Source organism: Leptonychotes weddellii, chromosome 2 (assembly GCF_054177405.1).
Source record: "Leptonychotes weddellii isolate Sample4059 chromosome 2, ASM5417740v2, whole genome shotgun sequence".
Lineage (NCBI taxonomy): Eukaryota > Metazoa > Chordata > Mammalia > Carnivora > Phocidae > Leptonychotes > Leptonychotes weddellii.
This window is the reverse complement of record NC_138370.1, coordinates 160,051,592-160,067,736: the sequence shown is the minus strand read 5'-3', so window position 1 is coordinate 160,067,736 and position 16,145 is coordinate 160,051,592.

The window sequence follows — 16,145 nt, the reverse complement described above, 5'->3', positions numbered from 1 at the left end:
AGAGAAAGGATGCTCCACGTGCTGGCATGACTTGCCGTCCGGCTAACTTGAACTTCAGTCGTGGGGGAGTGGCCTAGCAAGACTGGACACAGCTCAAATGGCCAAGGACGTTTTGTACTTGCCCGGGCACTAAAGCCAAGAGTCAGGCCAGCCGGAGGGGGAAGCCAAAGAACTCACAATAGCTCTTCGTCCTCTAAACAGTAGCTCCTCAAGTGTGGTTCCCAGACCAGTTCTACCAGTACTTCCTTCCCTGAGACCTTACTGGCAATACAACCTCTCTGCCCACCCCTCTCACCTCCCCCACCCCCCGATCGTCTGAACAGAAAGTCTGGAGATACGGCCCAGCAACCTCGCAGGTGATTCTGGTGTGCACTCAATTTTGAGAACTGCCGACCTGTAGGGTAGAACCCCAGCTGTGTTCCAGCACAATCTCTACTGCCTCTGTCTACACCTCCAGCCTCATCTCTCCCCTCTCCCTGCATCACCTCCTCCAGGAAGCCCTCTCCAGGGGCAGGGCAAACACTGCCTTATTAATCCTCGCGTCCCTGGTGCCTAGCACATGACTGGTTCTCAGTAGCTGTGCAGTGAATGTTTGTTGAATAGTCGTGAAATCGAAGCAGACGTGCGAAAGTGGGGCTCAGGGTGTGGTTACCATGGAGAAGGTGCAACACCTGCCGGAACCAGAACTCTGGCCAATGGCCTAGGGCTGCGGCCACAGGTCTTGAGTGACAAAGGCCAGGTGCCACGGAAGGTCTCGGAGCAGGGAAAGGATCCACGGATTTCCCCCTAAAACGGCAGCCACCACTGAGTTTCGGCTGGCTGTTACGGTTGGGAATGAGGGCTGGGGTTGCTATTCCACTCACATGTCAGAAGCCAAAAATTAGGACCTTTAGGTAAAATTTCAAGATCTTTAAATATTGGCTCAAAAACAACAACAAAAAAAACACACAAAAACAAAACAAAAACAACCCTCCAAAACCCAACCGTAGGAACCTAACAAAGTGCGTCTCAGACCAAATGCAGCGCAGACCAGGTGTTTGTGAGCTTGCTACCGCTTCCTGGCACAGTGACATCCTTCTAGAACTCAAGTTCTTGCTCACAATAGAAGGTGTGCTGCCCGAAGGCCCAGGAGTTTTGTCTCTTACTCACAAACCTCCAAGGGTGCCTGGCTCAGAGCCGAGCTCAGTTGACATTTGAGGAATGAATTAATGACACAGGACAGCCTGACACCATCACCATCACAGTCCACCTTTGTACCCATTCCCCCTTATCCAAACTTGGCTCATCTCAGCAAGGAGGATCCCCAAGAGCCCACCTGATTTTACTCTCCAAAACACCCAATGCCCTCCCACTGCTATGACAATGTGCTTGCCTCTTGGGCTCTCGCCTGTGACCGAATGCCGAGGGAGGGTAGGGGCTCCGTGCCCATGTGGTGCATCTATGTTTACACTGAATGGGTTTCCAGACGGTCGGTTGTTTGCTGGTAACCCCTGCTAGTTACTGGCAACAACACAAGCTCTTTGTCCTTACAGGAACTCAGTAAAATTAAGGTATTTTCCCTCCATTGCTAGAGGCTTTATATTTCCTGACAAAGGGCAAGGAGGTTGGCCATTCTCAACTGCTACCCAGAACTTACTTCCTTCTTTCTGATCTGCAGGAGGGGGTGGGGCTCACGAAAGAATGCAGTGGGAAACCACCCCCCTCCCTACCCCCCACCCCACCCCCACAACCCCCGTGGGGCAATCACAACCCGGGCTTTCATCCCATTTCAGGAAGTGGGCCCTCAATTTGGGGTCACTGCACAAGCCACATAGTCTCTTCCCTTTATGGTATGTCTGGCCAAATGTCACTTCTTTCCAGAAGCTTCCAGAATAACCACTCCTGATCCAGGCACTGTGGTACTCACTGACCCCCTCTTACAGGGAACCTGTCAGAACACTCCCCCTCTCCCAGAAATTGAAGGGACCCACCTGTGTCTAACTCTGTGGAAAACTGTTCGGATAAAATCACAGGGTCGCTATCACCTGAACGACTTGACTTATAGGAACAATAGGAGCACGGAATGTTTAAGTTGGAACAAACCTTAGAAATCATCTAGCCCAGTGATTTTTCAGTGCAAACAGATAAAACAGATAACAGGATTGCTTGATCTGATCCTCCTCCCCCATGCTCTGTCCTCTTTCCCATCTCCTTCCAGTCCTCGGATAACCTGGGGGCAGGGCGTGCACTTGGGGGGGGGTGGGGAGCTCCAAACTGCTGGGAGTCCCGAGTTACAGTTTGAAAACCTGACCCATTTGGGGAAAAAAAAGAAAAATTTACTGAAGATCTCTATTATAAAAGGCATTTACCGGGATATTGAAAACCAAAACCCAACAATGAAGACTTTATTTTTTCTACATGTAGTTGGTTTGGGTTTTGGTTTCCACCTGGCGCTGCGTCCAACCAGAGGGGGCGCTTTTTCCCAATTCACACAGAAGTGGGAACCAGTGGCCATGGACTTCAACTCCTCCTGGGCTGACTCCACAGCTCTGACGTCACTCTGCTCAGAACCCTAACTGTCTGGTGATCTCACTCAGCGGAGAGGAGCCTAGTGGCAGATTCAGGGCCTTTGGGAGGTATTTTGATGGGAAGGTAGGTACACTCAGCCCCAAGGGAGGCCAGACATCAGCCACCCCGTGGTCGCCCAACCATTCTGCAGCAGGTCAGAGGGAGGAGGGCAGGCATGAGGGCTCCAGCTTCAGGCTGCACACCACTGGAGGACTTATGGATTAACACGGAGCAGTAAGCTAGGATCACTAGCTCCCCCTTCGTCGCCCTCAGCTGATAAACTGTTTCTAATCTTGCCCAGAAGTCAGAAGTCTTCGGAAGAGACCATCCCATCCCTCCACCAAATTAACTGAACTTCCTGACTTTGTATTCATATACTCTGCATTTCCTCTTAGCATGGCTCGACTCTCCTAGCTCCTCTCAGACTCTCCTAGATCCTCTTCCCTCCCTCCTGCTCAGGACAACTTCCCAGAAATGTCCCCTACCATCCCTCTCCCATGTCACTGAGTTCTTCCCTCAGTAGGAATTTTTCCCATTGGCATGCAAATGCCAGGTTTTCTGCTATCTTTAGAAACCTCCCCTCATCCTTGACCTCACACCTCCCCTTAGCTACTTTGTTCCTCTTGATAGCAATACTCCTTGAGTCACGCAAACTCCATCTCCACCTCTTTCCTCCATCCCATTCTCTCTAGAACCTATTCTAGCCAGGCTTTTGTTCTGAAGACGCCTCACTAAAAGAGGTCTTATCAGAGGTGCCTGGGTGGCTCAGTTGGTTAAGCATCCGACCCCTGATTTTGGCTTAGGTCATGGTCTCCGGCTCTTGGGATCAAGCGCTGTGTGGGGCTTTGCACTCAGCGCGGAGTCCTCTTGAGATTCTTTCTCTCCCTCTCCCTCTGCTCCTCCCCCTGCTTGTTCTCTCTCAGTAAATAAATAAAAATTAAAAAAAAAATAAAAGAGCTCTTATTGAGGTCATCATTGCCCTCCATGTTGCTAACTCAACAGTCAGCTCTCAGTTGTCTTTCTCAACCTCATGACAGCGTGAGAGGTGCATGATCCCTCTCCCTGACCTGAAATGCTTTCCTCCTACATCATGGGCCAGCCACTCCTCGCCTCTCTTGCTGGATTCCTTTCCTGACCTCTGCACACCCAAGTGTCCCACATGAGGGCTCAGTCCTCAGCTCTCTTCCATTCACCCTTTAGGTCAATGACTTTCAAACTTTTCTGATCAAAACTCAGAGTAAAATCTATTTTACATCCTGACTCAGGAGCTTTGTGCATGTATATAAACACAGTTGACATAAAATATTTTGCAGAACGATGACCAACCTTACTATAAACAACACGCTTTGAAATTTTGTTTTCTCTCTTTTTTTAAAATGCTGCTCAGGACCACCATTGGGTCATGCCCTAGTCTTTAAAAGCCATCTGTATGCTGACAATCCCCAAATTTATCATCTCCAGCCTGAACCTGACCTTCAGACATGAATTGCCAATTGCCTACTCAACCGTCCATTCACTGGTACGTCCCACCAGTCTTTCAAACTTGACATGCCCCAAACTCAACTCCTGACGCCCTGGCCTTCCCCAGCTCAGCAATGACTCACCCAGCTGCTCAGATCTAAAACTTTAGAGCCTGTATTTGTGCCTTTTTGTCTTCTTCCTTTCTCACCCTACATCTGTTTTATCAGAAAATCCTTCTAAATGATCTACCTTCAAAATATACCCCAATGCAATCACTTCTCACCATCTGTTACCATGCTAGCCTAACACCATCTCTCACCTGGATTATTTTTAATGTTTTAACTGGTCTTTCCACATTTACTCCAACCCCTCTACAGTCTGTTCTTCAACACAGCAGCTAAAGGAATCCTTGATATAAACTATATTAATCATGTTCTTTACTCAAGCCCTCCCATGTGTCCCCATCCCACTTACAACTCAACTCACTCTCTAAAGTCTTTCCAGACCCTCCACATGTGGCTTTCTAACCTCATTTCCTTCTGCTCCAGCCACACCAGCCTCCCTGCTGTTCCTCAAACTTGACAAGTATATTCGTATCCCAGAGCCATTGGCCTTACTGGTCTCTCTTCCTGGATGGCATAGGTAATGTACAACTAGCTTCACTCAAAAAAGAACTGAGAGGTCTATTTAGCCCCTTACTTTGTCTTGTTTTCCTTTTCTTGACATTCATCATCACATAACATTGTTATGTATTTCTTACTTTTTCCATTGTCTGTAGACCGCAAGTTCCATGAGGGAGGATTTATTTTGTTCACTGGGCCTAGTGAGGGCCTAATACACAATAGCCATTCCATAAATATTTGTTGAAATAACAAATGGTACTCAAATGCTTCATTTAAGCAGGTCAGTGCAAGAATGGCCAGATAGGGATAAGGGCTAGTGGGACTTGAGGCCAAATGGATGGAGAATGATCTGCCCTAAAGCATTCACATGCAAAACAAAACTAAACAGGATGGGAGTGGGGGGGGACAACCTTGACTTAAAAAACTCGAAACATTAGAACTGGAATTTAAGATCTTTGAGACCTTCCTTATTAAACAAGTTGGCAACCTGTGGTTCAAAACTTTAGTGACTTGTCAAGGGTAACTCTGCAATTTGGAACAAAGCCAAGGTGGGTCAAGGGCTTTCTTGAGCGGTTATCTTTCTACCTGAAATGAGAATTCTTGAGGCCCTGTAGAGGCCACATGGATTAGTTGAGTTGTTGAAACACAGAAAAGCACTTGGCAATCCATGCTTCAAGGCGTAATTACTTGCCCATCAGGGGGAACTATGGAGAAGACCAGATCTAGAGGAAACTTCAATCACCAATGACAAGGTGATGGCTCTTGGTTAACCTCCCCCCACCCCAACCAGATAGTACCGTTAGTATAAATTCTCTACTTAGAACCAAACTGGCTTTTGCTAAGATTTCTGTACTCGAAGGCAAGTCAATTTTATAATTCCAGATTCTGTGAGGCTTCCTGTTCTCTGGCTGCCCTCTGCAACCTGGAAGAATCTGAGCTGATAAATAACTTCAGGCACTGGACAAGGGGCCCTTGCAGACACAGGCTACTTGGGTACCACTGGCCTGGAAAGGAATGGCTTAAGGAAATGCTGACAGAATTGTTATTCTGTGCATAAGCTTTCATTTCCCTATTTCTCCCTCTATTCTGTTGTGAATGTTTTTTTGGTCATTAAATTTTCTTGAAGTTATTGACTCCACAAATCACAGACACCTCTTCTGGATTCTGCTGAGAGTTCTTCCAAGAGAAATCGGTGGGCACCTTCACCCTCATGCCTCCCCACACTGTCCTCCATCTTGCAAAGATAGTTGTTTATAGGGACTCCAGAACTGGGTGGTTCCCTCGTGTTCATAAGGTCCTGTGGGTACTTCCCTAAGGATGAGGTGGCTCCATCCACCCTCAAGGGTACCTCCCTCCCCTCTTACCCTAAATTCCCTAGAAACAAGAGAGAAAAGCAAGACTACATAATTTAGCCTGGAAGCAATACCAGGGGTCCTCTCAAGGCCCCAACTCCCCCTCCCTGATTTTGCCTGAAGAAGTGGATCAGGAGCCCCTGCTCAGTAAGTGGATTACCCCCAGGGCTCTGGAAATCTCCATATTTGTGGGAGAGTGGAGTGACAGGACAGTCCAGGGCTAAATCTTTGTTTCTTTTTTTTTTTTTTTAAAGATTTTATTTATTTATTTGCGAGAGAGAGAATGAGAGAGAGCACGAGAGGGAGGAGGGTCAGAGGGAGAAGCAGACTCCCCGCTGAGCAGGGAGCCCGATGCGGGACTCGATCCCAGGACTCCCAGGATCATGACCTGAGCCGAAGGCAGTCGCTTAACCGACTGAGCCACCCAGGTGCCCTAAATCTTTGTTTCAAGATTTCTTTTCCTTTAGCGCCCGTGGTTCTTGGTCACACTGCTTCGAAAAATGAAGAGGTAGACCAGACAATGAGTGGTGGGCAGCCCAGCAAAGTTTATTAGGTGATAGTACAAAGCTCCTGGGAGAGGGAGGGGACTCGAGAGGGTTGCCCTTGGAGTTTCTTTTTTTAAAATTTATTACTTTTTTTTTTTAAAGATTTTATTTATTTGTCAGAGAGCGAGACAATGAGAGGGAACACAAGCAGGGGGAGTGGGAGAGGGAGAAGCAGGCTTCCTGCGGAGCAGGGAGCCCGATGCCGGGCTCGATCCCAGGACCCTGGGATCATGACATGAGCCGAAGGCAGACACTTAATGACTGAGCCACCCAGGCGCCCCTGCCCTTGGGGTTTCTAAGTCTAAGGATTTTTATGAGATTGTTGCTGGACTGTTTTAATCCGATGAACCCTCCCTGCACCTATCACCCAAACAGGTTTTTGTCCACATGCTCATCTACCTATCAGGTAGTTGTTCATGTGGGAAAGGGTGGAGGGTTCCTTCCAGGGTGGTATAGAATAGGATAGGGTCTTTTTCCTTTTAAGGGTAGTTTTTCTCTTGGGGCGGGCAGGGCTTGCTCCAGCCTGTCTTTCTTCTGACTATCCTCCATTACCTTTATGGGTTTGGGTTTATCTCATTTAATCCTCACCATCACTTTATAAGCTTGATCCCATCAACATCCACATTTTGCATATTACCTAAAATCTCACAGCTTGGCAAACCCACAGTACCAAAACCTATTGCTTTTCATCTCTAACTTTTGTGGCAAACCACAATACTCATTGTTCAATTCTCACACAACAAACCTGAGTCAACTGGTCATTGAATCCCCATGTTACAGATGAAGATCTCAGGGCTCAGACAGGCTTCTATATTTTGCCCAAAGGCACAAAGTTAGTTTCTGGTCCAATCAGGACTCAAACCCAGATTAACTGTTACTCCACACAACCCCTCACAGACCTAAGCATGAATCTGTGGACCCAAGCTCTCCAACAGCGGTCCTCCTAATGGGGAGCTCAGTGACACACAAGTATACCACTCCAGGCATAGGGACTCACCCCCACCCCCAAACTCCAACACAGAAGCTGTTGCAAGTGGCAAATGGAGACCTTTTTACAGATCTCTGACTTACTTTGACTCTGTCTGCCAATCAGGAGCATGTGACACCCCACACTCCACCACCTTCCCAGAGACCAGCTCTCTTCACCCAGGACTTGAGGAAAACAAGTATGTTGTGGTAAAGACTCTAGGTCCCTCATACCCCGTCTTCATACCTGGGAAGGATGGAGTCAGGAAGAGCCGGAAATTGCTGCTGCCTGAGGAGGAAGAAGACACCAGACCTTATCCAGGGTGAGCCAAGATACAGCTCCCACTCCCAAGATATAGCCTGCAGCCTCCCTTAATCTCCTCTACCCAGCTTAGGGTGGAACAGCCCCATGCATGCCAGCTCCCTCCCTAAATCCATTCATTCTGCTTCCTCCCTAAGGTTGCTTTCACCCTCTCTTGATCAGCTTAGAGACCCAGCTTTGGGGCTGGTTCCTTGGTTCTGCTCATACTCACCATAGACCCCTTGCTCTGATGACCTGTCTGAACAGCCTAGTCTGGTTCACATGTGTGTGCTCTGCATGTGGGTCCTAGAAACCCAGGACACTTGGGCAGGCCTACTCTGACATCCCTGCTGGGGAAGAAGGTATAAACATCGGTACTATATGGTCAATTAATTTACAGCGGAAGAGGCAAGAATATACAATGGGGGAAAAGGCAGTCTCTTCAATAAATGGTATTGGGGAAACTGGTAGCTACATGCAGAAAAATGAAACTGGGTCACTTTCTTACACCATACACAAAAATAAACTCGCAAAGTATTAAAGAGCTAAATGTGAGACCTGAAACCATAAAACTCCCAAAGAAAATAGGCAGTAATTTCCTAGACATCAACCTTAGCAATATTTTTCTGGATATATCTCTTTCAGACAAGGGAAACAAAAGCAAAAATAAACAATGGGGTCTATATCAAATTAAAAAGCAGAGTGAAGGAGGGGCACCTGGGTGGCTCAGTCGGTTAAGCGTCTGCCTTCAGCTCAGGTTATGATCTCAGGGTCCTGGGATGGAGCCCTGAGTCGGGCTCCCTGCTCAGTGGGGAACCTTCATCTTCCTCTCCCTCTGCCCCTCGTGTTCATCTCCGTCCCCCTCTCTCTCTCTCTAAAATAAATAAATAAAATCTTTAAAAAAAATAAAATAAAAAATAAAAAGCACAGTGAAGGAAACCCTCAACGCAACGAAAAGGCAACCTACTGAATGGGAGAAGCTATTTGTAAATGATATATCCAATAACAGGTTAATATCTAAAATACATAAATGACTCATAAAACTCAACACCAAAAAACCAAGGAATCCTATTAAAAAATGGGCAGAGGACCTGAACAAATATTTTTCCAAAGAAGACATGCAGATGGTCAACAGACACATGAAAAGATGTACATCACTAATCATCAGGGAAATGCAAATCAAAACCACAATGAGATGTCACCTCACATGTGTCATAATGGCTAGTATCAAAAAGACAAGAAATAACAGGTGTTGTTGAGGATGTGGAGAAAAGGGAACATTCACTCTTGGTGGGAATGTAAATTGGTGTAGTCACTGTGAAAAACAGTATGAAGACTCCTCAAAAAATTAAAAACAGAAATACCATACAACCCAGAAATTCCCCTTCTGGGTATTTTCTTCAGATATATGCACCCCTATGTTCATTGAATCATTATTTATACTAGCCAAGATATGGAAGCAACTTCTGTGTCCATTGATAGATGAATGGACAACAGAATATTACTCAACCATAAAAAAAATCTTGCGATTCACAACAACATGGATGGACCTCGAGGGTATTATGCTAAGTGAAATATATCAGGCAGAGAAAAACAAATACCAGATGATTTCACTTATATGTGGAATCTAAAAAAACAAAAGAAACAAACAACAGAAATAGACTCATAAATGCAGAGAACAAACTTTTTCATTGCCAGAAGGTAGGGGGTGGGGGGGTGGGTAAAATAGGTGAATGGGATTAAGAGGCACGAACTTGCAATTATAAAATCAATCAGTCACAAGGATGAAAAATATGGGATAAAGAATATAGTCAATAATATTGCAATAACTTTATGGTGACAGAGGGTAGGTACACTTACTACGGTGAGTATTTCATAATGTACATAATTGTCAAATCACTATGTTGTACACCTGAAACTAATATAATACTATCTGCCCACTGTACTTCAGTTTAAAATTAAAAAATTAAATACAAAAATAAAATAAAAATAACATTTATGAGAACAATATAAAATGTTTGTGATACGAGGGCGCCTGGGTGGCTCAGTCGGTTAAGCAGCTGCCTTCTGCTCAGGTCATGATCCCAGGGTCCTGGGCTCGAGCCCAGCATCGATCCCTGCTCGGCAGGGAGCCTGCTTCTCCCTCTCCCTCTGCCTGCCTTTCTGTCTACTTGTGCTATCTCTCTGTCAAATAAATAAATAAAATCTTTAAAAAAAAAATGTGATACGAAGTAACAAAGAAATCCAAAACAGAAATAGGTTGGGAAGTCTCAGGGTCATGAGTTCAAGCCCCACATTGGGCACAGTGATTACTTTAAAAATAAATCAGTAAAAATAAAATAAATTTAAGAAATAAGTTGGAAAGTAAAAAAACAAACAAACAGCAAAGCAAAAAAGATAAGATGAATCCGGATTTATAAGAATGATGGTATGAGGGTGATAAGATTAAAGGGAACTTTTTAAATGTTCCTTATTTTTCCAGATTTTCTCTGATGGAATTGATGGATTTTTTATTTTACAATCCAATGTCTTTTTTTCCCTTATGTCTTTTAAAGAACATACCATAAAATCTTTTATTTGATAAGTGTACTTCAGAAGTTCAAGGAAAGACACAGAAGGAAAAAAGGTAGGGAGGGAAACAAAAGACAGAGGAAAAAGAAAAGGAGATTGAGATGCTAAGGGACAGAAATAGGCAAAGAGGGGATGCAAGCAGAGAATGATGCCCAGACTGCAGGAGGGAAGAGGGCCAAGTTGCAGAACAAGGGAGTGCATCAGACCAAGGCAGTGGTGGAGCACTCAGATGTGGAGAGACCAGCAAGATCTAGGAGGGAGATTAAAAGAGACAGAAGCCTGGGGGTGGGGGGACAGTTCACCTAGCTCATTTATCAATATGGCTTTTCTAAAAATACAACTCTCCATATTAAAAAAACAGGGGCGGGGTAGTTGCCGTCACATTTTTAGACATACTAATATATCCATTCCTCTTTAAAGTTTGAAAGCACTGGGTTCTTTTTAACTTTTCTTTTCTTCCTCTTCCCTGGAGACCATGCTCAGTTTCTAGTCTGAGAAGTAAGATTTCATTTTGCAGAGAGGAAAAAAGAGAAAGCAACATCAAGAATCAGCACCACCACAACTTCGTATCTTGGTTTCTAACTCTAAGCACACCGGGTTCACACCTGCCCTGCAATCTGGCTGAAATTAAGAGGAGGACCAGATGTGGCCCACAGCTGGACACTGCGTCTTTAAAATTCTTTTCCTAAAAAGATAGCCCTTGTTATTGGCCATTGGATATACTTCTACTAGTAACAATAGCTTTCTTTCTTGTTCACCTGCAATGTGCCTCACACACTCATTCTCCACATTGGCTATCTAGAATCTTGACAGTGTAAATAGTGAGGTTGAGCCCCTGTAGCATCAGACCCAGCTGCATGCTCTTCAAGCTCATTTACTGTCTTGTCCTCACAATGACCCTACAAGGTAGGTACTGTTCGTATCCCCGTGTTGGCGAGTAGAATTAAGTAACCAGTCCAAATAGGTATTATTCACCATTTCCAGGATGGGGAAACCAAAGCTCAAAGAAACAAGGTAACTGGTTCAAGAGCGCCCACTGGCAAGGGGCAGAACCAAGGATTTGCAGAGAGGTCCGCGGGACATTGACACAAACTTGAAGCCCTCTGGTGTGGTTCTAAAAACACCCCACTCCCTGAATTAAACCCCTCTCTGATTGAAAGAGCTAGAGCAAGGGACAATTTTGCCAGCAGGGGACATTTGGCAAAGTCTGGAGACATTTTTGGTCTCATTTTTGGATACAACCGGAAGTGGGGGTACTCCGGGCATCTGGTGGGTGGGGTCCAGGAATGCTGCTAAGCATCCTACACTGCACAGCACAGCCCCTCTCCCCCCAACAAAGAAAGATCCGGCCCAAAATGTCATTAGTGCCAAGATTGAGAAATCCTGAGCTAGCATGTTTTTCTGTTTTCTTCAAAACCCAGAGAGGCTGCATTTTCGCCATGGATGCCCTAAATCCGGGTTCCGTCTACTGTGTGGCACTGCTCTCCTCTCCTGCTCAGGAGGTTCACAGCGTGGAGAATAATTCCTCCCTTCAAGAGACACAGGAAATGACCCGAAGGAAAGTCAAATGATCGATTTCTTCTTCCAGTTCCCAGAAAAAGAGATGGAGTTTGACAGAAGTTTCAAGGACCTGGTGTGGCCGTGAGGAACCTGTGTGAAAAGACACGGCTGCCTCTTTGAATCTAGTACAGGGTGGGGGACCTAAAAATCCTAACACATTTTAGGAAAAGGATCCATTCCTTGAAATAATGCCAGCCTTCGGCTAACAGTCAGGTTCAGAAACCAAGCTCTTGGAATCCAAGTGATTTCTGGTCTTTCTTAAGTCCTCATCCATCTCAATTCTTCTGTAGCTTTGACATTCTTGAGAAATGCTCCTTTCTGAAGACTCTGTGGACCCTCGGCTTCCGTGGCATCGCGCTCTGCTGGTTCCCCCGCCACCCCTGGGCTTAATATGTGCCGCCTCTGATGGGCTGACACTCACTCCCATGATTCCCCTCACTCCCTTAGAACAAGTTCTCTGCCTTCTGTAAATTCAGCTAACACATCTCAGGGCCATAAAACTTGGGACCTGAGGGCCTTGATGCTGTCCCGGGCGTGGCCCGAGATTTCTGTGAGCCAGGACTCAAGGCAAAGCCTTGAGAGATCTCATCACACATTGTGCGCTGTGAGCTGTGGGGGGCCATGGCTGTGAACCACATAAAACCAGCAAGAATTCCATCAAGTCTAAGGTGAAAGACACTTAAATATCCTAAGAATAAAACCAAACAAAAGCCCAATGCAATCAAATCTAATTAAAAATTGTAATCGTGTAGCAGTCTGGGTGGAGATGCGGACTTCGGTGATTAGATCAGGACTCTCCCTTTCCGGGTCTGGGGCCCGCACATAATGATGGCTACAAAAGGCTCAGTGCTGCAGTAATGGGATTTTTTTTCCCTTGATGGGGTGGTAAAACTAACCCCCAGGGGAGGTTCAGAATTAAGATCTACAAAATCAATCAAACCTCGAATGTCAACATTTCTGTGATAAATTTAGAAACAATCTCTATATATCTGTTATTGTAATTTCTTGAAATGTTAAGGACAATTCAGCATATTAGTATTTTGAATAGATCAACCCAGGGATTTTAATTTAAAATAGGTAATTGCATAATGGATTTAGATTCGTGAATTTAAGTGGAAATCTTAATAAGTTTCTAAACCATATCAGAACACTGAAGAGACCTAAAATCCACTATGTTAAGGTTTAATTTGTTAGATTTATAAAAATTACTTGGGTACCTTGGAAGATTTGTTACATTTGGAGATTGCAATAACTTAAACCAAAACCAGTATATTCAAAGTATAAAAGAAGTCTAAGTATAAATAAAGTATTCTTAAAACCAGTGGTTTAAGATGTCCATCGACAGATGAAAGGATAAAGATGTGGTATCTATATACAATGGAATACTACTCAGCCATCAAAAAATGAAATCTTGCCATTTGCAACGACGTGGAAGGAATTAGATGGTGTTATGCTAAGCTAAATAACTCAATCAGAGAAAGACAATTATCATACGATCTCACTGATATGTGGAACTTAAGAAACAAAACAGAAGATCATAGGGGAAGAGAGGAAAAAATAAAACAAGATGAAATTAGAGAGGGAGACAAACCATAAGAGACTCTTAACTGCAGGAAACAAACTGAGGGTTGCTGGAGGAGAGTGGGTGGAGGGATGGGGTAACTGGGTGATGGGCATTAAGGAAGGCACATAATGTAATGAGCACTGGGTGTTATATAAGACTGATGAATCACAGGCCTATACCTCTGAAACCAATAATACATTATATGTTAATTGAATTTAAATAAAAATAAATAATTTTAAAAAATGGTTTATGGGGCACCTGGGTGGCTCAGTCATTAAGCGTCTGCCTTCGGCTCAGGTCATGATCTCAGGGTCCTGGGGTCGAGCCCCACATCGGACTCCCTGCTCCGCAGGAAGCCTGCTTCTCCCTCTCCCACTCCCCCTGCTTGTGTTCCCTCTTTCACTGTGTCTCTCTCTGTCAAATAAAATAAATAAAATCTTTTTTAAAAAATGGTTTAAACTTGAGTAGATTTCTTTTTAAACCGAATGAAGATATTCTAAAGCTAAATTTAAGAAGATGAAGAGAGAAGAATTTTTAATAATTGCAGCTTGAACAAATTTAAAATATTGTAAAAGCTGAAATCTTTTCAGAACCAACCTCTCCATACACAAAAGCCAATCTCAAGGGCACACAAAAGATAAGAACAAACAAACAAACAAAAAAACACCCATTTGACCATGGGGGCTGAACTTGAAATGCAAGTTTTTCAGAGTATGTGGACACATGCATTTTTCAGGGGAGTGGATACAGAGCTTCTTCATATCCACAAGCGTCCTGGACCCAAAGAGGTTTAAGAACTTCCCTTTGTGGCAAGAATGACCTGTACATCCCTCCCACCCCACAGGTCCTAACGGAGAATCACCTGGCTGTCCCACGAGCACCCCACACCCCACAGTCTGCAAGACTATTTTCTTGGAGTGACCCACCCAAACCAGTCCCTCCCACAGAGACCTCTCTCTGCCCAGCCTCTTGTCAACTTTCCTGTGTGCTCTCCTTTGCCCCAAATATCCAACCTTTGACCCAATTCTATTGATCTCTCTATTGAATTTCCTAATTCTATAGATTCCTGCAATGGCATAATTCTATTGATCAATTCTAATTGATTCTATTGAAAATCAATAGAATTAGGAAATTGGTTGGATATTTCCTTTCCCTTTGCCACGAAGATCTAAACAGCCGAAAAACCCTAGCAAGTCTTCCCTCAGAACATTCCCTGCCTATTTCCTTTCTCCCAGTCCTACCTTCGTCCCCTTACCCCTCACCCTAGCAACAGTGCTGTAGGGAACCCAGGGTTCTCTCTGCCACCCTGAATGACTCAGATGTGTGGCTCCAAAGCTCTCCGCGGCTCTTTGCTGCTCCCCTGGCAGATTTCATCACCCAGGCATTGCTGACTGCAAACTCCACAGGCCACGCCAAGCACAGACCCCTATGTGCATTGCTCCCTCCTGCCTCCATGGTCTACATATGGGAAATGCCCTTCGAGTGCCCTTAGCTCTGCCTCTGGAAACCCCAGAACCTCCAGGAAGACTCAGACCCTCTCTTACCTCGGATAACTCAGAGAGCACCTCATCACATGTCCCCTTCTGCTGCCGCACCCTCCGGCCCCTACCCCTCAACGCTCTGGAAGGTGGAAACAATGTCTTCTGTAGCTGTGAATCCTGTGCAGGGACCCCCTGCTTCCACTCATTTATTAAGCACCACCTGCATGCCAGGCACCGTTCTAGGTGTTGGGGGTTTAGTGGAGAATGAGGGCAAGAAGCTTCCTGCTATCAAGGAGTTTACCCTCTGGAGGAGCAGAGAGGAAATGAAAGGCAATAGATAAACAAAATGCACACAGCTGTTTTAGCAGTGACACGTAAGGAGAAGGATAAACCAGAATTATGGGATAAAGAGGGGCGGTCTGGGGGAGACTAATTTCCATCTGGGTGGTAGGAAAGCCCTTTCTGACTTGGTGACATTTGTGCTGAGACCTGAATGATGAGAAGCAGGTCCGTGTGGAGACCCGGGGACAGCGTTCCGGGAAGAGGGGACAGCCAGGGCAGGTGTGGGGGAGGGGACTTGGCATGTTGAGGGGGTGCTCCCGTGTGGTGCCGGAGGAAGCTGGAGTGAGGCCAGAGCCTCCCGGAGCAGCGTGCAGAGGTATGCATTCCAGTGTGGGGAAAGGCTGTGGGCCCAGAGAGAAGCCAGGAGGCCAGCAGCGAGGACGGTATGCAGTCATGTGCATTGGACTAGTTTGTGGCCACAGATCAGGGTGACCAACCTGCCCGGTTTGCCTGGGCTCAGGAGCTTCCCGGGACACGGGGCCCTCGGTGCTGAAGTGGGAAACCCCGGGCAAGCCTGGGCAGCTGGTCATCCTAAGCTGCCATGGGGGAAGGCCAAGTCCACCTGATTTGCTGATGGATGAGATGGAAGGAAAAGAGAGTTCTAGGGTGACGGCCAGGAATTTAGTTTGAACAGCTAGGTGGATGGCAGTGCCATTTACTGGAATTGGGGGAATGGAAGAGAAACAAGTTCAAGGAGAAAATTTAGAGTTTGGCTTGCTGAGATGCCCCAAATGGGCTCCCCAGATCTCTGCCAAGTGGCAAAGCCACTATAAAAACACTTGGGACAGGCGCCTGGGTGGCTCAGTCAGTTAAGCGTCTGCCTTTGGCTCAG